The sequence below is a fragment of the Canis lupus genome, chromosome 17 (assembly GCF_011100685.1).
Source record: "Canis lupus familiaris isolate Mischka breed German Shepherd chromosome 17, alternate assembly UU_Cfam_GSD_1.0, whole genome shotgun sequence".
Taxonomy (NCBI): Eukaryota; Metazoa; Chordata; class Mammalia; order Carnivora; family Canidae; genus Canis; species Canis lupus.
Genome location: NC_049238.1, coordinates 16,927,420 through 16,949,513, shown reverse-complemented (window position 1 = coordinate 16,949,513; position 22,094 = coordinate 16,927,420). Strand labels below are relative to the sequence as shown.

Sequence of the window (22,094 nt, the reverse complement as noted above, 5' to 3'; positions counted from 1 at the left end):
TTCTTTTTTTTTTTTTTTTGAAAGTAAAGATTCTTAAAATCTCATTTAGTTTCCCCTTCTCTCTTCTACAACTGATGCAACTGAACCTTAAAATGGGAATTTTCTAGACACCATTACCTAGGATCTTAATGTCGGAAGAAATTTTGGGATACGTGTGTGGCTCAGTCAGTTGAGTGCCTGACTCTTGATTTCAGCTCAGTTCATGATCTCAAGGTTATGAGATCAAGCCCCACATGGGGCTCTGCACTCAGTTGAGGAGTCTGCTTGAGATTCTCTCTCTCCCTCACATGTGTGCTCATTCTCTCTCAAATAAATAAATCTTTAAAAAAGAAAGAAATCTAGTTTGTTGCCTTTTGATTAGTCATATCTAGAAAATTTGTTGAAAAGAGATAAATCCCCACATACCAAAATATGTCTTTGATTTAATTATTTATGAGTACATAAATAGTTGTTACCATGTACTGCTTAGAGAAAAGTATCCGGTGCTTCTTATTTTGACTAAGACCCAAACTACATTGAATTTAAGCATCAGCAGACATATTTTGGTGAACCATATGGCTTTAAATAAATAAAAGAAAATTTGCTGATTTATTAGACCTTAAGAATCAGTGACACTATACATGGTATTTTAAAAATGACTAGTCTAAAATCCATAGTTATGGCTGGATAATTTTTAGTATTTGATAAAACAAGTAAGGTGAAAATCAGTGAGCAAATATAAGACCTGAACAACACTATCAACTAATTTACCTTCATAGGGCAAAGGGAGAAACCCAACTGAATTCCTTTTTTTTAATTGCACACACACTATTTACTAATATAGACCACAAGAATCACAAAAAATTCTAGAATGAACATTGCACAATGTTCAGACCACAATGGAAGAAAACTAGAAATCAATAGAAAATAATTGAAAAATACTCAAATACTGGAAATTTAAAAATACTCTTCTGAATAAACTCTATGTCAAAAAGAAAACAAAAATGGAATTAGGAAATATTCTGAATTAAATTAAAATGAATATATATCAACTTTTATGTGTTGCAGCTTAAGAAGTGTTTAAAAAGCTATAGCATTAGATAAGTCTGGCTAAGCATTTATCAAACTAGTTAATTCTTTCAAAGAATCAGCTCCTAGTTTTTTGGATGTATTCTACTGAGCTTTGTGTATGTGTGTATTTGATTTGTATATTATTGATTTCTGCTCTAGTTTTTATTATTTCTCTTGTCCTCCTGGATTTAGGCTTTATTTGCTGTTCTTTTTCCAGTTTCTTCAGGTGTACGGTTAGGTTGTCTATTTGAGACTTTTTTTGTTTTGTTTTGTTTTGTTTCTTGGGGAAGGCCTATATTGCTATGTATTTCATTCTTTTTTTTTTAATTTAAATTTTTATTTATTTATGATAGTCACACAGAGAGAGAGAGAGAGAGAGAGGCAGAGACACAGGCAGAGGGAGAAGCAGGCTCCATGCACCGGGAGCCCGACGTGGGATTCGATCCCGGGTCTCCAGGATCGCGCCCTGGGCCAAAGGCAGGCGCTAAACTGCTGTGCCACCCAGGGTTCCCTATGTATTTCATTCTTAAGACCATCTTTGCTGTATCCCAAAGGTTTTGAACTGTCTTGTCTTGTTTTCATTGTCATTTGCTTCCATGTATTTTTAAATTCTTCTTTAATTTCCTGGTTGACCCATTCATTCTTTAGTAATTGTTCTTTAATCTCTATTTGTAATCCTTCCAAATTTTTTCTTGTGGTTGACCTCAAGTTTCATAGCATTGTGGTGTGAAATATGCATGGTATGATCTCAATCTTTTTGCACCAGTTGAGACCTGATTTGTGGCACAGTATGTGATCTGTTCTGGAGAATGTTCCATATGCACTCAAATAGGATATGTATTTTGCTGCTATAAGATGAAATGTTCTGAATATATCTTTTGACTCTATCTGGCACAGTGTGTCATTCAAAGCCCTAGTTTCCTTGTTGATCTGCTTAATCTGTCCATTGCTGTGAGTGGAGTGTTAAAGTCTCCTACTGTTATTGCATTATCATAATAAGTTTCTTTAAGTTTGTTACTAGTTGATTCATATATTTGACTGTCCCTAGGTTATAGGCATAAATATTTACAATTGTTAGATCTTCTTGTTGGATACACCCCTTTATTACGGTACAGGATCTTTCTTCATCTCTTATTACAATCTTTGGTTTAAAATATAGTTAAGTTTGTCTAATCAAGTTTGTCTTGCAGTACTTGGATGGCTCAGTTGGTTAAACATCTGCCTTTGGCACAGCTCATGGTCTTAGGGTCCTGGGATCTAGCTCATGTTGGGGTTGATGTTCAGTGGGGAGTCTTGGGGAGTCATCTTCTTCCTCTCCCTCTGTACTTACCCTCTGTTCATTTCTCTCTTGCTCTGCTCTTTCTCTCAAATAACTCTTTAAAAAATGAGGAAAATGAAAAATAAAATAAAATCTAGTCTGTCTCATATAAGGATGGCTACTCCAGCAACCCTACTGTTCATCCATAGATGAATGGATAAAGAAGAGTGGTCTATGTGTGCAATGGAATATTACTCACCCATCAAAAAGAATGAAATCTTTCCATTTGCAGTGATGTGTATAGAACCAGAGCAAAATAAGTCCATCAGAGAAAGACAAATACCATGCGATTTCATCATATGTGGAATTTAAGAAACAAAAGAGATTAACATAGAGGAAGGGAAAGAAAAATAAAATAAGACAAAAACAGAGAGAAAGGAAAACCATAAGATTCATTCCTAACTATAGGAAATAGACTGAAGGCTGCTGGAAGGGAGGTGAGTAGGGGCATGTGGTAATTGAATGATGGGTGTTAAGAGGGCACTTGATGTAATGAGCACTGAGTGTCTTATGCAACTAATAAAACACTAGAGTCTACTCAGGAAACTAATAATATACTCTATGTTAACTAAATTGAATTTAAATTAAAAAAATTAAAAAACCATTTTCCCACAAATGAAAAAAGGGGGCATATTAAATGTGAAAGAAAAAGAAAAAAAAGAAAATAGGTAGAAATAATCAGTGAAATTGAAAATGTAAAAGAGAGAAAATCAAGAACACCAAAACCAGTCCTTTGAAAATATCAATAATAAAACTGATAAAACTCTGGCTAAAATGAGGCTGCTGTTGGCTCAGTTGGTTAAGCATCTGCCTTCTACTCATGTCATGAACTTGGGGTCCTGCAGTTGAGCATCAGGCTACCTGCTTAGTGGGGAGTCTGCTGCTGTTTCTTCTTCCTCTGCCCCACCTCCCTTCTTGTGTGCACGCATACTTTCTTTTTCAAACAAACAAACGAACAAATAATAAATAAAATCTTAAAAAAAGAAAAACAAACTCTGGCCAAACTGATTAAGAAAAAAAAAAAGCAAAGTCATAAATTATCAATATTAAGAAAGAAGAGGGAACATTACCTCAGGTACTACAGACATTCAAAGTATAAAGGAACATTATAAACAACATTATGACTATAAATTTGATAAGTCAGGTTAAATGGATAGATTACTTGAGAGAAACAGCTAAAAAAGGAGAATTTTATTATAAATAAGTTATAAGTTAATAGTCCTCATTAAAAAATAAATAAATAGATTGACTTAGGAAAGGAAACAAAATGTACCACTGTGATAAATAACACCAATGTGTTTATTTATTGTTTTGTTTTTATGCCTCAGCCTGACATTTTTTGGCAACATTAAAATCTATAGGGGTGCTTAAAGTTTAATCTCTTACTATCTGAGAAGGACACATTTATTTCCATACTCCTTCCTCCCCTATTCTTCTTCTTTAATAGATTTTGTCTTTAAGACAATGCACTTCCACTTTTGAACAGTTTCTAGTACAAGAGAAGCTCTTAGATATAAGAAATAGACCTAATAGTCATTTTCCTCACCTAGAATGTGGTGAGTTCATTGGGCTACCTTATTTAAGTTTTTTCTTAATTTGAACCTATGGAATTTTACTAAATTGTATCAAACTAGTATCTACATGGACTGACATTTTTTTAGAGATCTGAAATTATCACATTACTTTTTGTACCTCATCACAGTTGTGTGCTTTGTGTGCTGGTAGTCAATCACTAATAAAAAGTAAAAATGCTTTCTAACATGAACATTAAGTATTCATTAAGTTATTAATTCTCCAATAGATCCAGGAGGAGAAAAAATAGATCAAGATAGTTTTTATTAGTCAGAGAGATAATAACATGATAGCTATAATTTATCGAACACTTGTATGTGCCAGTGTGCTCTGCAATTTTCATTCATTACTTAAATTAATCCTCATAACATCATTAAGACATGAGAATAATTCTTATTGTATCACAAGGATCTGATACTAAAGACTAAGAAATAATCTGCCAAATAAATTAGTGAAACTTAAGGGGGAAAAAATCACCAGAGTTGAAAGTAGCTGTTGGGAAATTTATACATTCAAACCTGTATATAGGTGGGAGCTTAAATCAGTAAAACAATTTTTTATTAAGTGATTTCTAATATCTATCAAGAATCATAGAGGTGTTTTCATTTTGTTAGAGTACCTGCAGGCCTAGGAACATACTCTAAAAGAATGACTCAGGCTATAGGAAAAAAAACAAAAACAAAAACAAAATCTAGAATTAATGGTATTAATTCAAGCAATAGCCATAATATTATATTATCTACTTAGCAATATTTAACAATATTTATTCAGAAATTTATACTATTTAATAATATGTAATATTTAATAATAATTAAGTAAAACATAGTCACCTGATTGTATGTTAAATGCAACATGGTATAAACATACATGTATATAAAATGAATGCATAACAGTTCTATACATACATGTTTCTTGATTAAAACTATGTTCAGGGGCAGCCCAGGTGGCTCAGCGGTTTAGCACCACCTTCAGCCTAGGGCCTGATCCTGGAGACCCAGGATCGAGTCCCACATTGTGCTCCCTGCATGGAGCCTGCTTCTCCCTCTGCCTGTGTCTCTGCCTCTCTCTCTTTCTCCCTCTTTCTGTGTCTCTCATGAATAAGTAAATAAAATCTTTAAAGTAATAAAAAACTATCTTCAAAGCATGATGCACAGACTAGCCTACAATTGGCTAAGAGTTTGATTTCTAGTATTTCCTACCACTTAAGTTATATTTCTGCAACAGTGAATTTCTTATAGTATCCCAAATGAAACTGTGGCATGTGCCTTGACTCATGGTATTTCTTTTTCCTAAAATGACCTTCCTATGCTTCCTGTCTTGAGTTAGCCCAATTTATCCCTTAAGATAAAACTGGGGAATACCCTTTCCTCAGGATCTTTTTCTGCCTCTTTTCATGAAAACCTATGGTTCTCCTAATCATTTTATCCCAGAGTCTTAGGCATTACTCTCTAAAATAGTCTCTTCATAGGCTTTGTAGGAGACTGCCATCTCCCTTGGGATCCCTTTTAAGCTCAAACACTATTGCATTTCTTCTTTATATTCCCAGGGTCTAACAAGTTCTGAGTGTGCAGGAACACCATAAGCCTCTCAAAAACAGAAATGTAGGATTTGAAATGAAAGTGGTGTTTCTATTAAGGTAGTATGATTATATTAAGAAAATATAGTTCTCTTTTTTCTTTTTTAAAGATTTTATTTATTTATTCATGAGAGACACACAGAGAGAAGCAGGGACATAGGCAGAGGGAGAAGCAGGCTCCTCATAGGAAGCCCAATAGGGGACTTGATCCCAGACCCTGGAACCATGCCCTGAGCTGAAGGCAGAGCAGACGCTCAACTGCTGGGTCACCCAGGTGTCCAGGTTCTCTCTCTCTCTCTCTCTCTTTTTTTTTTTTTTTTTTTTTTTTAGTTTCTCATAATTTTATACTGTGGTTATACTGTTTTTATAATGTTCTAAATATATGCATTTAAATGAAGCAAATACATACTAATGTCTGTCTATATTTGTAGCAGTACCACCACCCTTCAACCAGCAAATTTTAGAAATACCTAGAGAAATAGTTATATTGCATGACAAGCTTTAAATGTTCATTTGAAATCTGGGGTTAAAGTTGAAGAAAAGGCACATTAAAAAAGCAATGTTGCATGCCCATAGAAGTCAATTCTATATGTGGTTGAAAAGTGTAGTAAAGCATGAAAACTGCAAATAATTTAAAGTATTGTCACAAAACATAGTGTATATAGCTGACAATAAACTCACTTAGCTAATAAAGCAAGCAAGGTGTCCTTAAAAAAATAAAACAAAAGAAGGAAATAATAAGGGATGACATTATGCAATTATATATAGATATTCATATTCATTCCAAATATTTAGCATAATCATGCAATTTGTGTGCATCCTGTCCCCACCATAGATATACAACACTACTTGGAATCCCTGCAGTTGTGATTTCTGGGAAGTGAGGGAATAATAACAGTTAGGAAATTATTTTAAATTTCCTGCAGACACTTATTAAAACAAGCTTCTTAGGTTTGCTACCCATCAACAGAGCCAGATGAATAGATGTTTTTTATCTTGAGTGGAGATCTGATTTAGGGAATGTATACCGACTAATTGATTGTTGGGCATTAAAACCAGAACAAAACATCAAAACCTGTGCAGGAATATTGAGCTTCTCTGGGGTGGTATTTCTCTTTCAAAATACCAACAATAGGATACCATCTGACACATTAAAAGTTCTGGAGGCCAAAAAGTTTATTTAAGGAACACTATTATGACACCCTAAGTAAAGGAATCTCTAAGAAGAGAGCACTGAAAAAACAAGCCAATATATATATAGAGAGAGAGAACAAAGGGAAATAACTAAGTTAAAGCACAGACAGGATAACTAAGCCTAGAACAGAACATCTTTGATCCTAAACACATATCCAGAAACCATCAAAGGCAAATGTTACAGGTAAAAGCAATAAAAAGGACTACCTCAAGAGGGAAGAAAAAGGCACATATTTAGATGCACTGTTAGAAGAGAAACGAAACCAGGCAAGCAGTGAAAGATCTGAAAATTGAAAGGGAAAATCAAATCAGTGGCTTTTCTGCCTCATCCATCTGCCGGCGCCCAGACAGCACACTTTGGAGTCCAATAGAGTGAAAACAAGATCGGGCAACTTCAGCAGAAACACATCCTCTCCATTTTTAAAATAATGAAAACAGTAACAGAGGCATGACCAGGAACCAAATGGAAGAAACGCCGGGGAAATTGCACAGGGGACAGTCAGAGAGGCAGTGAAAGGGAGTTTATTCATTGGAAGGAAAATTCAGCATGGCTGGACCAGGCCACATGGATCAATGGCCTGGAAGAAATGGGTTGAGAAAAATGTGAATTGGCTAATGATCACATTTGGTCAAGCAAGAAAAAGGGTTCTGGGGTTGCTTGGGAAGAAGTAGATCGAGTTTTTGAAGTGATGTAATGAGACTGTTTAAATTCTCAATCATGGCACTCAGAGTCCTCACCATCTACTCACAGGATTCCCCTTACAGCACCTCCTCTCTGACTCTTTGGCATGGCCCTCTGTCATTGTCACAGCTGCCTCTGAGAATAAATCCAGACCCTCTACTGCAGTTGAAAAAGACCTATGTCATCTGGACCATGCCTTCGTGCCAGCCTCTGTCCTGTCATTCTACCTGGTGTTAACTATACTCCAGCCAATCTAGTTCCACCAAAACTTGAAGTTCATCCATCAAATCCATGTCTCTATACATGTTAGTCCCACTGAAAAAAGCTGTCTCCAGTTCTGCTCATATGGATATCACGATACCAGAGACGTTCCCCTAACTATACTGCCTCCCCTTCATTATCACATCACACTTTTTAATCTCTTTATAAAATGTATTGATGTTTGAAATAAGAAATACATAATTACTTGGTTACTTGGATTTTTTTTTCTTTTTTTTAAGGAACTCCCACAAGAATGTAAACTCCAAGAAAGTAGAAAATCTGGTTTGTTCACTGCTCAATCCTAAGCAAGTAGAACAGTGACTACTATAGAGTAGGAATTCAATCGGTGATTCCTTAATTAAGGAGTTGATTGGCAGAACAGGGATCACTCCAACCTTGAAGCAAGGATGAGGAAGAATAGATACAGAGTGAGGCTCACATTGTTTCAAGAAAGGTGCTAAGTATGTCATATATGTTATTTCATTGGCTTTTCCATAAAATCTAAGCTATAGCTGTTATTTTACAGAAAACAGTTGAGGCTAAAAATAATGAAATAATCAATCATGTAACTATTAAGAGGAAGAGCTTGGTTTCAAAGTGGATTCTGAATTCCATGTTCTACCCATTTCAACCACAATGACCCTTCTTTCTTCTGATCATCTCCTTTCCTCATTAGCTTACTTTGCAACATCTTCCATGAAGCAGACTATAATAAACATCTCCACTGAGGGACATCCTGTTCTAATCAATTAGACTCTTTGAAAAAAAATGCATTGACTCCAGATGCTGGCTATCACTTTTATGTATCTATTCTATTCCTCTGACTAAGCAACAAAGGCTTTCAGGGCAATATTCTTGGCTATTTCTTCTTTGCCTGTCCTGTGTGACCTCTGGCTCTATTCTACCCCCTGCCCTTCCATGACCCCATTACCCTTATACCCTGCCCCCAAGCCCTTGCCTTCTCTTATCCCCTGCCCTCCTATGCCTCCTTGTGTCCTTTATCCCCTCCTCTGACTAGGAGCACAATTCTCTATACCTCAAGAAACATAAGCTCAATAATAAGTCTACATAAAAACAGAAGAAATTACAGTAAATAAACTTCCTTATTCCAGATTCATGTTCATCATTTGTATGATAATGGCTGGAAAAATGAATAGGGCTACAAAAGTATTGAGAGTAAGTGACATCCTCAATTGCTTCATTTGTCCTCGCTTGGTGACACAGTCTTCTTCATGGTTCTAAGGTCATCTCCCATTGAGAAACAATTTGCCTTGTAGTTACAAGCATGTGTCTCAGAGAAACACAGACCAGAGTTCACATTCTGACTCTTCCTAATTTACCTATTTTACCTGTTTACTTGTCCAGTGTTAATATGCATAATACTGATAATTTATAAATATGATGGACACCACTATTTCTCACTGATAACTGGATCTCTGTTCCTTGTCAAACTAGAAAGGACTGAGATTGTAAAGCAAACCAAAAGTTTATTTGGGATATTGAAGAATTAGAATCCAGGAGACAAAGACGCAGGAGGAAACTGAAATGTGTTCCAAGGCAGAAAAAAGAAAAAGGTTGATAAAGGCAAAAGCTGCAGGCTTATGTAAGTTGTTTTGAAAGAATTATGATTGGCATAGGCAAAAATAATTAACAGTTTGGATAGGATAAGTCACTATGCCAACTGGTAGGTTGGAGTTCAGTGAAATAAGCCTCAGTCTGAGAATTGCATCGGGATGTGGCAGTTTATGGTTGGCACAGTCTAAATGTTCATCTTTTACCAGGTGTGGACATGCATGAGACTAAGCCCCCTGTTGGCCTCCTAGCTCTATTTTAGAGCCCCTTGACATTCTTGAGTTCCTAACTTCATTTCAGGTGTTTCTGTTCACACCATCTTATGCACTTTTAGGGAGTCTGAGGTCCCTATCCCTTGCAGTTGGGTGGGGCCCTGTGAGAACCAATGAAACATAAGCAAAAACAACATATGTTATTGGCTGATGCCATGAAGAGCTCCATGAGGGTCTCTAATCTCTTCTTCCTCTGCCACAACAATGGCAGATAAAGCTTGGTGCTCACATGGCAGAACCAAAAGACAGAAGCTGCATGGGTTACTGAGTTTGGGTATAGTGATCAAGTGGCTTGGAGTATTCTTCAGATTTTCAGTATACTTCATATAAATAGGGTTGGTAGCAGGTAGTGGTGGTGAAATACTTGTGTTAAGTCAGTTAAATCAGTTTTGTTGTTGTTGTTGTTATCACAGTATATTCTGATACACATGTACAAGAAAGTTAACTCATCAGGTCTGAATTCCTTAAACCATGCGCATTCCCAGAAGAGCCTATATCCTTGAGTGGCCCTTTGAGGGCTACTGGGAATTGAATGCTTGGAATGTCCCACTGATAAGAGTGTGTTGCATGCTTGGAGTTTTGAAGGAAACAATATGCAGTTTGTTTAGATAGTTTATGCAAACAATGTGATTTATGGTGGATACCTGCTCAGTTTTTGGAATTCTGCAGTTTTGGTAACTACAGTCAGTCATGAAGGTATTCTATACTTTATGTGTGATTCTCATTAAAAACTCTTAGGTTCAAGCAAACTTTCCTGGTAGACAGCACTTCATACATGTAGCAACAGCTTATAGCAGAAAGTATTAAGTGTTTCCTGGTTGATTCCATTTCATTCAAGAGAAAACTCTTGAAATTTGCCCCTAGTTTCCTCCAGACTTTGCCTGATGTACCTATTTTGCTGATTCTGATTTGTATCTTTTCACAGTAATAAACCATAACCATGAGTATAATGACTTATGGGTTCCATTAGTCCTTTTAGTGAACACTAGACCTGGGAATGATCTTGAGAACAACCAAGAAACTCCCCTAATACAGAAAATTAGTACTGGAGGTGAGATGTTCTCATAACAAAAACCTCAAATGTGGCATTGCTTTATAGGTATCTGGAAATATGGTGATTTATAATAAGTGATAGAACATTTGTCATATATGACAGAGTGGTAAAATTGTTGCCTGGTGTAATTTTGCAAGTTAGATAATGTAGACAATGAACTTGTCTTCTTAACCTGAATGTCTAGAGCAAAAAGCTGGGAAAGAGTATTTTAATAGTGTATTTTGGATGAAGTTGGCCACATTATATAGGACATTTCAGGAAACTGATCAGTTCAGGAAAGAATTGGCTATATAGAATGGTGGAATTAGAAACATTCTGGATTTTCCAATATTGGTGAGATGACTGCTTTTGATTTCAAACTATAAGTGATGAACATTACAGTGGCTTTGAAAATAAAAAAAAAAACTATAAAACTCAGCTATGCAACAATAATAAAAGTCTCCCCACATTTTGGTAAAATTTCTCAAAAGACTGAAGTGCTTTGAAACAAATCAGATTAGGGTTCAATGCCCAATAAATTAATATCAATTTTTAAAATAGCTGGAGATAAATATCAGATTTATGGTGTAGATTTTTTATCTACCATTCAAAACAGACTCAATAAGTTGATAGATAAAAGTAAGGGAACAAAAAAAAATCAATAAAATTAGAGAAGAAACCTGGAACTGAATATCTGTAAAGGATATTTTTAAAGCAACTGTGGGTTTGGTTACTGGTACAAGGATCTGAATGGATCTCAATATACAAAAGCCCTGCTCTGTGTGTGTGTGTGTGTGTGTGTGTGCATGTGTGCAAGTGTGAGTGTATCTGTGTGTTTATATAGTATCGTGTTGCTAAAGAAACTGGTAGCCTCGATGGAGAAAGCCTATGATTCTGAGACTTAAAAATGACCTTTGCATTTATCAAAAACAATGATTATGTTCAGCAACTCCTGGAATCACATCTAACAATTTCTGGAACAATCCATTTAACTCAGGAGTATAAAGACAATAGAAATAAATGAAACATTACAGATTGATATCAGAGCAGGGTTTGAATCCAAGTTCCATTATGGACTAGCTATGGAACACTGGGCAATTTAAACAGGAATAATTATAATGCCATTTCAAAAGGCTATTGTGAGGATTAAATGCATGCAATTGCTTGGTATAATGTCTATCACATAGAAAGCATCCAATAAATGTTAACATTCATTGACAAAATGATCCTTGGGCCCCCATGCTTCCACAGGCAGGTAGTGTATTGAGAAACTGTTATAGTCTCTATGAAAATCTTATTCCTCCAAGTCCACTTCAGATATAGATGTGAGATAAGGCAAAAATGCTTTTAGAAAATGGAACTAGGAGGCTGCTAAGGACACTGGAAAGGGAACTTCTGGGAGAGCAGGATAAGAATATCATCAAGGAATATTCTCTACCTTCAAGATAGGTTCACACAACGTTTGCCCATTGGGATTTCAGAATTTATAAGGACTGATGACTCATGTTTCTTTCATCTTTCCTTTCAGAATGAGAATGTTTATTACAATTATCTTAGCTATATTCTACTATTATATGCTAAATGTGTGTGGGAAGGATTGTAGGTAGCATTGATAGGTTTCCTGTCTAAGAGGAACCATATAGAAATCTGATGGAGAGAACATTATTGCACAACACTTAGAGTTTAGAGCTGTTTTTGGACAAAATTAGTAGTCTTGGTAGCCCAAGAGTCTTCCTTGGCAAGGGGGTATATATTTTGGAGGGAAATTAAACTTAACATATTAGAACTGGAAGAGCAAATCATAGTAAAATTTACCATTACTCATCAGTATTAAGTTCTCTTTTCCTGCCTTGACTTACAGGAACTGCACTTCTTAACTTCCTTTCAGTGAGGTAAGGCCACATGACTGGTTCTGGCTAATAAAATGAATCGCTTTCAAGCAGAGGCAGTGAAGATCCCCCAAGGATTTTTTTTATCTCATTATCCTACAACTGCAGCTATTATGTAGGAGTCCTTTTGTTGTGATGGATGGCCAAGACCCAGGAGGGCAGAGGCTAGATAGATGAGAAATGCCACTGAGTTTCCTAAACCCAAGGTGAACTTTTTATAAATAAAAAAAATTAGTCTTGTTTTGTGAAGCCAAAATGATTTGTGGTTATATGTTAAAGCAGCATATCCTAGCTCATGCTAACTAAAATAAGAACACTGCTGAATATCTGTGACTTGAAGTTGTTTTCAATATTTCTAAGTATGAATTTATATTTTTTCTTTAGTGAAGATATATGTCGTTTATTGTCAATTTGTCCTCCAAAGGCCAGTGTAGCTGTAGCATATTAAACATTAAAAGAGTGGTACAAGAGAAGTTCTAATTTAGGAAGTTTAGATTATAGAGCATTTTTTTTTCAGTTATAGCAACATGGAGTTTTTAAAGCAATGTAAAGACATTGAAAAATATTAAGCAGAAGAGTGACATGATGTACATTTTATAAATATTCTGGGCCATATAAAGTTTAAAAACAGAAACAGAGGTAACAGTTTTAGTTGATGTTGTAGTTCTTCAAGAAAAAAAAAAAAAAAAGATGACTTAAACCAGAGTGGTCACAGGACAGTTTATGAGGTAAGACTGGACTCCACATGTATTTTGTAGATAGAAGTAATAAGACTTGCTCATTAGTGTAAAAGAAATGCACTAAAAACATATTTCTCTTGAAGGGAATATAATTTTTAGAGGAGTCAAGAGACTATACAAACTTTTCTGTATTTGCAAAGCTAGAAATTTGCTAAGATCTTGGGATTTATCCCTTGTAAATGTCAAGGGTCTTATGATATCTGCTTATTGTAGAAACTTGAAAAATACAGATGTACCCAAATGTCATTGAGAAGTGGGTATAAATTACATCTATGTCACAATTCCATTTTTTTCTAAGCACTTCCAATTTCATCTTCTACTACATTTTCTTCCCCAGCACAGACAGAAACATAGACCTCCAAGTAGCCCCTGACCCAGGGCCCATTATCTCTGGGAACATCCAAATGGGTGCTTCCCACATCTCTTCAAAGATTTCTGTAGTTCTTCATCCTCTCTTATTTTGCCCCCACTTGTGAAATTATAGCCCCCACTGCCAACACACACATATATAAAGTATTCAGTCTTATGGCTTATGCTTCTCTAAATTTTGCCAAATAAGCACTAACATCCACAGCAAGAGTTTTTTAAATGATAATTTAAATTTTCCATAGGATAAACATGTTTTTTCACTTTCTGCCACTTACATCTCATCTAAACTCTCAAGAGAGCAATCCATTTATAACTGGACCCTTACTACCCTATTTATGTTGTTACATCTAAACTCTATGGATTATATTTTTCCTTTATTTCTGTTCTTACTGCAATAATCAAGCCCACCATCATCTCTTTCTGAGACTACTAAAGCAGCCTCCTAACAGACATTTCTCCATTCAGTTTTGTTTACAACCAGTCAGCACTCCAGAATAAACCCACTGAAATGCTGACCTCTATCCCACAACTAGCTCCATTAAAATCTTCCTACACTGTGGATAGATCCCATGTTTCTCTATATGCTTCTAGGACTTGCCACTGCATACTTCTAAAGATTCACCTTTTTATTCTTTTCCCCTAAAACATACACCTGACAGTCTAATCTGAATACTATTCAGTTCCTTGAATGTGGCAGAGGTCTCTCATTTCAGGGCCTTCATATGTCCTGATCTTTCTTTTCTGCACATATTATAGCTCACATTTCTTTAGTATCTGAATCGTAATAGTTCTTCCTATATAAGTCTTTTGACTTTTTCCTAAGCTAGATCCTATGTTCCTAATATGTAATCTCCAAATACCTTGCATTGCCCCTTTGTACTATTTATCACATTTGCATTGTTATTGCTCTTTTTATCATCTGTAGACAATATTTGACTACATGAAAACAGGGCATCTCCATTGCCTAGCACATAGTAGGCACTTAAGACAATTGCTTACTGAAATTAAATCGTATTGCTAGATTCTTGTGCACTGACTCCTCAATTGCCAATTGTAAACAAGCCAGTAAGTTACTAAATATGTATGTTTTATGGAGAAGGCAAAATTATCTACCTTAGATACTAGTGGAGTATGTGTCCCCTCACCAAATTTCTGTGCTACACTGGGAAGCACATTGAAAACAACAACAACAATTATAAAAAGGGGTAGAGGGGCGCCTGCATGGCTCAGTCAGTTAAGTGTCTGACTTGGCTCTGGTAGTGATCTCAGGGTTCTGGGATGGAGCTCTGCATCTGGCTCCCTGCTCAGCAGGGAGTCTGATTATCCCTCTGCCCCTCCCCCCATTCCTGCATTCTCCCCCTCTCAAATGAATAAAATCCTAAAAAAATAAGAAATGAAAAAGAAGAAAGAGCCCTAATATCTAATTAATTTGTTTGCTTGTAGTCCCCTGTACATATCTGGTAAATAGATTGAAAGCATAATTAGTTGGAGAGATCAGTAGATGATACAGATCTAATTGACTAGATAAATGATAGTTATATTTGAAAGCATGAGTGCATGTAGAGTTTTAGTTGTTGTTGTCGTTTTTTGAACTTATTTTGTATTTTTTTGTTTTTCTTAACATCCGGTGAACCTTTGCCATTTAATTAAAAATTGTTCTTAATGCCCAGATGATATTCAAATATATGTGATGCACGTTATTTATTTAGACTTTACATTCAGTAACATACATTATTTTCATTTTTCTCATTATAAATGATCCCCTAGCAAATATTTCCATCAAAATCTTTCCCTGAATCTGGGTTTAATATTAATCTTTCACACTTTTATGCTTCTTTGCTCTGGTGCTTCATCTTTCTATGGGAACTTAGAAATCTTTTGGTGCATCTACACTGAGACCAGAAGCCAATGCTCCCCTTAGCCAATTCGTCTCAGCAATGTCCCCCAGGGTGGGGTAGTAGCATCCGAGCTATTGAGTAAGACATCAATTAAGTGGAATTGTGTGAACTTGAAAATTCACTTAGATACCTTGAATCTTGGTTTCCTCATTTGTACGATGATAATCATCCTACTGTCTATCGTACTCCTGCATAGCTATTATGTTTTAATTATTTGCCTCTATGTTTTATTGACCATTAAGGGAAGAAATACAAGTAAATTCACTTTAAATAATAATATTGCATGTATAAAATTTATTGATAAGTTTTATTTTATTTTAAATGATTTTCATGCCCTTTGTATCACTTGGGTTAAGTTCAGATGCTTGATTCATATACTGTGTGTTTGGATTGCATCCAAGGTCTGAGGCTTGGCATATAGGGGTCTTCTCAGCTTTACTCCAAGTTACAACTACAAACTCCTTTCGTGTTTATTTTTCTGCACCAGATGTACTTTCCTTCCCACATTTTATAAAATCTCAAGGTCCTTACAGCACATGGTGTCTTTCTACAAGCTTGTTCTACTTGGAATGTCATCTACTATTCCTTCTCCCCAGCTGGCAGATTGACACAAATCAAAGATTGAAAGGGATTGGCAAGTCATTTTCAAACAAGTTTATAAAGATACTGTGTGTACTGAGTGTACCATATATGTGACTTTTCGGAGTATATGTGTGTGAGTAAGCATGCATGCAAGTGTCTGTGTGTGTGCATGGATGCTTCATAACTGTGTGACAGAACATATATTTAGGATTAAAATAAAATGTGCTCTTTGCCCAGAGTTTCTAGTGTCAAATCTTTCAGCAGGTGAATTTCTAGTTAATGCAAAAATAAGGATGGGCCTGTGGTTCTCCTTAGGCTTTTACTCAGAAGGCAAATGGGTGATGGGTTACCTGAAGGCTACTTCACCTGCCCTGCCTATTGCTATGTAAAGCTGTCAGCTTCTATCAGGAGATGACCTCACACAGGAAGGTGTGGATGCTTCACTGTATTAGTTATAACAGTACGTTGGAGAGGGAGAACAGACATGCATTATTGTAAGGAAAATTAACAACCAGCGTCTAGAAGAGAAAGAATTGAAAATGACAGGCCAGTTTTAAGAGGCCTTTTGTTTGGGCTTACATTTTTCACCTAGAAATGGACACAATTACTGAAAATTAGAAATGAAGCTGGGCTTTATACAATGAAATGAGATAATTTCACAGCCAAAACAAGCGGGCTTACGTTGAAAGGAAAGCCATTAAAATATACCTAAGCAGTAAGTTAATGGGGGAGAAATTCAATTTGAAAATGAGAGAACATTTTCAGATAGAAAGGGCAGGCAGTGGAACAGTGTGCTTAATGAGGTACAGTAGATATATTCAAGTTTAATCTAGATAATTTTAGATAATTACAGAAAAAGCTTAGACCAGGATTTTTTTTCTTACTTTTCACCCCACTGTTTGATGCCAAGTATTGGACTGGACTAGGGGAAAAAAATACACTATCATCCTATTATCATTGTCTTGTATAAGTTCTATTTTCAAAATTAAAAGTTCAAAGAATTTTTCTCCAGGTAATCAGATGTCAGCCCCATGAAAGAACTTTAATGCTCAGACAGGACCTTCTGTATTTTCATTGCTTCTGATCCTATACTTCTGTCCAGAGAGCAAGCTCCCCTTGGTGGTACTCCTTCTCTCTTCACATCACAGATTATAAGTCTAGACTAGGAAATAATGTGCTGATGAGTGGCCACTCTGATAGTCAAAGGCCATTTCTAGGGTGGTGATGGGATTTCCCAAGAATGAAAAATTCTCAAAGTTATGTTCTTTGTTTGTAGTGGTATTTGCCCTCATGTAATATCCTTCTAATAATTTTCTTCAAATCTTTACTCAGGAGGCATCTGCATGGCTCAGTCGATTAAGTATCTGCCTTTGGCTCAGGTCATGATCCCAGGATGCTTCTCCCTCTCCTTCTGCCTGCCACTCCCCCTGCTTCTGTGTACTCAAGTCTCTCTGTCAAATAAACAAATAGAATCTTTAAAAAAACACAGACAAATCTTTATTCAGGTTTTACGTTTTGCTGCAGGTATTTGGTAAATGTTCATTAGCTCTTTGACAAGGTTGTGAGAGTATTTTTCTCCTCAGTACTAGGACTGTATTGATTTATCATAATGAGGGGATATACCATGACATAGCTATGGGGCCAAAACCAGAAATGAGTACTTTACAGAAGGGAAGCAAGTCTCAACTTCCCTATCTGCTAAGGCTTCAAACCTGTTGGGACATACTTTATGTCATCAGGCAGACATCTGGTGGGCATCTCAGTTCATGACTTATACTTATTTTTGCTCAGCACTGCTCATATTTCTGATGAAGGACTGTATGAACTAGGCTACTTGGGTTCTGCTAAGAAGCGCCTCATCAGCCTGTATGCTAGAGTATTCTACTCCATAGGGAACATTTAGTGAAATTGTTAAGGATGCAGATTTAGGAGTGATATAAACCTGGCTTCAAATTCCTATTTAGCCATTTATTTCCTGAGTGTTCAGGTACTAGTTGCCTTATTTCTCCGTAGCACTTCATTTTCTTATCTTTTAGAACAAATGTAATAATGTAAGCCAATTCTCAGGCTGTTAGGAAGAATAAATGCAAGAGTGTATGAACTGCTTTTAGGTATAGAGCATCACCCAGTTTAATTTTAACTGATAACTAGTAGATGACTTTGTGTCTCTGAGACTAAAGTGATACTACTATTATTATCATCTCAGATCAGAAATATTTAGGGAACCTAGTATTGTACATTCAAGTTTAGTCCAGCTCCAAAAATACATCTGGGGTATATATCAACATACCTAAGGTGATAACTCAATAGCTCATTGCTATTATCTCGGCATAAATATTACCTTTCTTGAGATATAGAATCAATTTCTGAGTGTGGCCACTGAAATGATAAGCCCCATACCTGGCATTTAAGTTAAGTCTCACATTCTAGAAAAACTCAGAAACAAAAACCAACTGGAAGTGACTCTCAAGGCACTAAACTAAGCCATAAATCCATTGAAGACCACCATGTACACCATGCAAATATCTTAATAATTTCTTAGGTAAAAACAACCATGCCATCTTTCTTTGTTATAACATAAAGGGGTAATTAGCAATACCAAACCAATTCTCATATATGTTAATAATTAAAACTAATTATAAATTATTATTACCAATTATAATTACTAATTATTATTACTGTTTCAACAGTGTGATGTTATTCTAGTTCTTCACCATTAGAGATATATGTCTATAATAATTTTTCTTTCAATTCCTCTTATTTTTGGAAAGTCAATATAAATGCTGCTGGGATCTCAGAAACTACTATCTGCTGGTCAAAATGCAGAAAATTGCTACTAAGTTTAACTTATATAAATTCTATACCACACCTTTTATCAAAAAAAAAAAAAAAACTACATGCTCAGTGTTGTTGTTCCCTTGATGCTTACTTGTTTGCAAATGGAGATTTACCAAATAATGGGCAAGATAATGTAGGTTAAAGTTCTTTTTGCCTACTGACACTCCATTGGGAAACTTCAGGAGCAGCAGAGATCTGCAACTAGCTTTTACAGGTAAAACGTATGACTTTATCTCTTAACAGATCAAGAAAATTCAGAAGAGAATCAGGCAAGAAGACATGCTCTGGATCAAATGAACAGAACAGTAGGATCAGATGACAATAGATCTTATTACATTTGGATTTTCTGGTCTTAAATTTTGGTGAATGAAGACTCAAGTGAATTTTCTTTGATACAGAAATCTTGAGGACACAGTGGAGCTTAATGTGAAAATGTTTTCTATTGGTCAAATGCCTTTCTTTGAAAAACATGGTGGAAAACACGGCTAAGTATGCTTACAAGTTCTAGAAGTGGAACAGCCCTACTCTACCCCACTCCCATCCCGGTATTTCCATCAATACCAATTCTTTGGCCCTTCCATCAATTATCCCTCATGAGGAGAAACAGATTTATATTGCTATCAAATTTGAAAGAGGGAATACAATGGGGTGCCTACGTGGTTCAGTAGGTGAAGCATCCAACTCTTGGATTCAGCTCAGGTCATGATCTTGGAGTCATGGAATTGAGCCCTTATCTGGTTCTGCCTTCAGCAGAGAGTCTGCTTGGGATTTTCTCCCTCACTCTCCCTCTGCTTCTCCCTCTACTCATGCTTGCATGCTCTGTCTCTCTCTGTAAAATAATAATAATGAAAAAGAAGGAATACAGTGTGTATGGCCCACCTCTTTTCTCTATCCTATCTGTGGGAAGTTGGCAATTGCTCTACTTTGTCTTGAGGTTTACAGTCATGGATCCTGTTTCCTTCAGGGGTAAGTTCTATGAGTTTATTGTATTGTCAGATCCCCACATCAGATTTGAAAGTTATGTGTGGAGAAATCCTAAGAAATCAAGGCACATGGTATCTTATCTCCAGGATTTCCTTTAAGACTTATTAATACCCAGTTTAAAATATGCTTGGTAGCCTCTGTTTTGTTTCTCAGTCAGATCTGTAGGTTACTAAGAGATTTTTTTTAAAGCTTTGAGATTGTAACTACTATCTTTAACTAGAACTGAGACAAGACCAATTAAAAATATCAACATACTCTTAAAATTAAACTCTTTATTAGTTGATAACTATGCTTGTGGAAATTCAAATGGTAGTCCTACGTACTAAAATATGATAAACTTGATTAATGAGCAGACAAATAGAAATGGAGGCTCCAGCCAGGTTCAAATGTATAACCTTCCTTGGATAGAAGTAGAAAAGAGCTAATCAGAGATACTTGAACTACCTCTTCAATTATTATTATTCAAGAAAGCTTATACTTTAGGTGACCTAATCTTGAGAATTAGCAGGTTATAGAAAAAGTGTTGGGTGTAGGAAACTGGTAGAGAAACTGAAGAATTCACTTTATGTGAATAAGAAATGGTGTTTTAAGAAAAATCTCTTTGAAAATGACTGAGTAGAATCTAGGAGAACAAGCTAAAAGAGAAAAGATATATACTTCAAAGAATTCAAGGTTTCAGAGACTGTGATTCAAATGAAAGGAAAGAAATATACTTGGGATATGATATACCAAGATTTAACTACTTTTAAGGTTTTGGCTAGACAAAGGGGAAATACTTTGATTGATAACCAGGCTAGAAAACATGACCATGGATTGGGAAACCTAATGGAATATAGTGAAGATAAGAGCTTAGACAGCCATAATCCCCCTGGAATGGAGCTAGGACTCAAAAAACTATGGACAAATGCCATTTCAATTCCATCTAAAAGCTAACGGGAAACAGTCTTATTTGAAGATTGTGATGATCATTACAATAGCTTATAAACTATTTCCACAAATGTAATAGGGTATAACTATCAGTACTGGTATAAAATGCTCAAATTATGGTTGATTGAGTTTTAAGGTAAATTGATTATTATAAGTAGAGACACAAATATTAACTATTCCTTCAAGGAACATGTTGTGGAAATTATGTAAAATAAAAAATCTAAGGCAAGATAAATGAACAATATAAATGAGGGGAAGACAGGCAGATCTCAAAGGTAGAATCCAGACCTGGACTAGATTTGTGGTTGAAAGAGGAATAACTTAGATATGAGCAGCCTACTCAGAAGAATGAAAGCAGAAATGTTTTAAAAGAATTGGAAATGAAAAGCAACACATTTATTTTCTTTAAAAAAATTTAGGGGTGTGTGGGTGGCTCAGTGGTTGAGTATCTGCCTTTCGTTCAGGACATGCTCCCATGGTCTGGGAATAGAGTCCTGCATTGGGCTCCCTGCAAGGAGTCTGGTTCTCTCCCTGCCTGTGTCTATGCCTCTCTCAGTGTGTCTCTCATGAATAAATAAACAAAACCTTTAAATAAAATATTACAATTTATTCATTTGAGAGCAAGGGACCTGGAGATCATGACCTGAGCCAAAGGAAGGCAGATGCTTAACCATATGAGCCACCCAGGTACCCCATACACATTTCGAGGATCCCAGTGGGGCCTGGGCATACATTATTTTTTTAAAAAATGGAAAAGACCATTCCACAGAGAAAATTAAGTGCAACTGACTTCCCCCAAATCTAAACAATTAACACATTTATACATCAAGAGGTACTCCAAGGCATATTGTGAGGGCAACATCCAAGTTGGAAAAACAGAATTAAGTTGATGTTTAGGATATTTAAGTAGATGTTTAGGGATATCAGGAAATCGAAAACACCCATATATGACTTAGATGTTTAGGGATATCAAGAAATTGAAGACACCCATATATGACTGAATAAGGTCAAGCACTATTTGGAGAGCAAATAACTGGAGTTGCCCATATTATAAATCACTGTATTTTGCCAGTAGGATTGCTTATCATCAGTATAAACACTCCCACTGTCAGGAGAAAACAGCATTGGTAGAGATGTTTTAGACTCAAATGTTTGATACTCAGAGTATCAATAGATAACTTGAAATTAGAAAAAAAAAAAAACAGTCACTCCCAATAATAGTAGTATCAATGATAGGGAGGCTCATTACTCCCCATTCTGATACTTGGCTAGGGCCAGAGTATGGGCAACTGAAGGAATCCTCAGAAATCAACTTTTGATATTTTATATTCATTTAG

The 22,094-nt window shown here is 35.9% G+C and overlaps 1 long non-coding RNA gene across 4 annotated transcripts in view; it reads right to left on the bottom strand.

Annotated features, from left to right (window-relative positions):
* Positions 1–17,031: 17,031 nt before the first annotated feature.
* LOC102155097 overlaps positions 17,032–22,094 on the bottom strand; it is a 41,898-nt gene continuing 36,835 nt past the window's right edge. For 3 of the 4 annotated variants that reach the window (XR_005372183.1, XR_005372187.1, XR_005372188.1), the window contains one exon: positions 17,032–17,459. This is a non-coding gene — a long non-coding RNA (uncharacterized LOC102155097). The remainder of the gene's footprint in view (positions 17,460–22,094) is intronic. The other variant, XR_005372184.1, reaches the window with a different exon arrangement.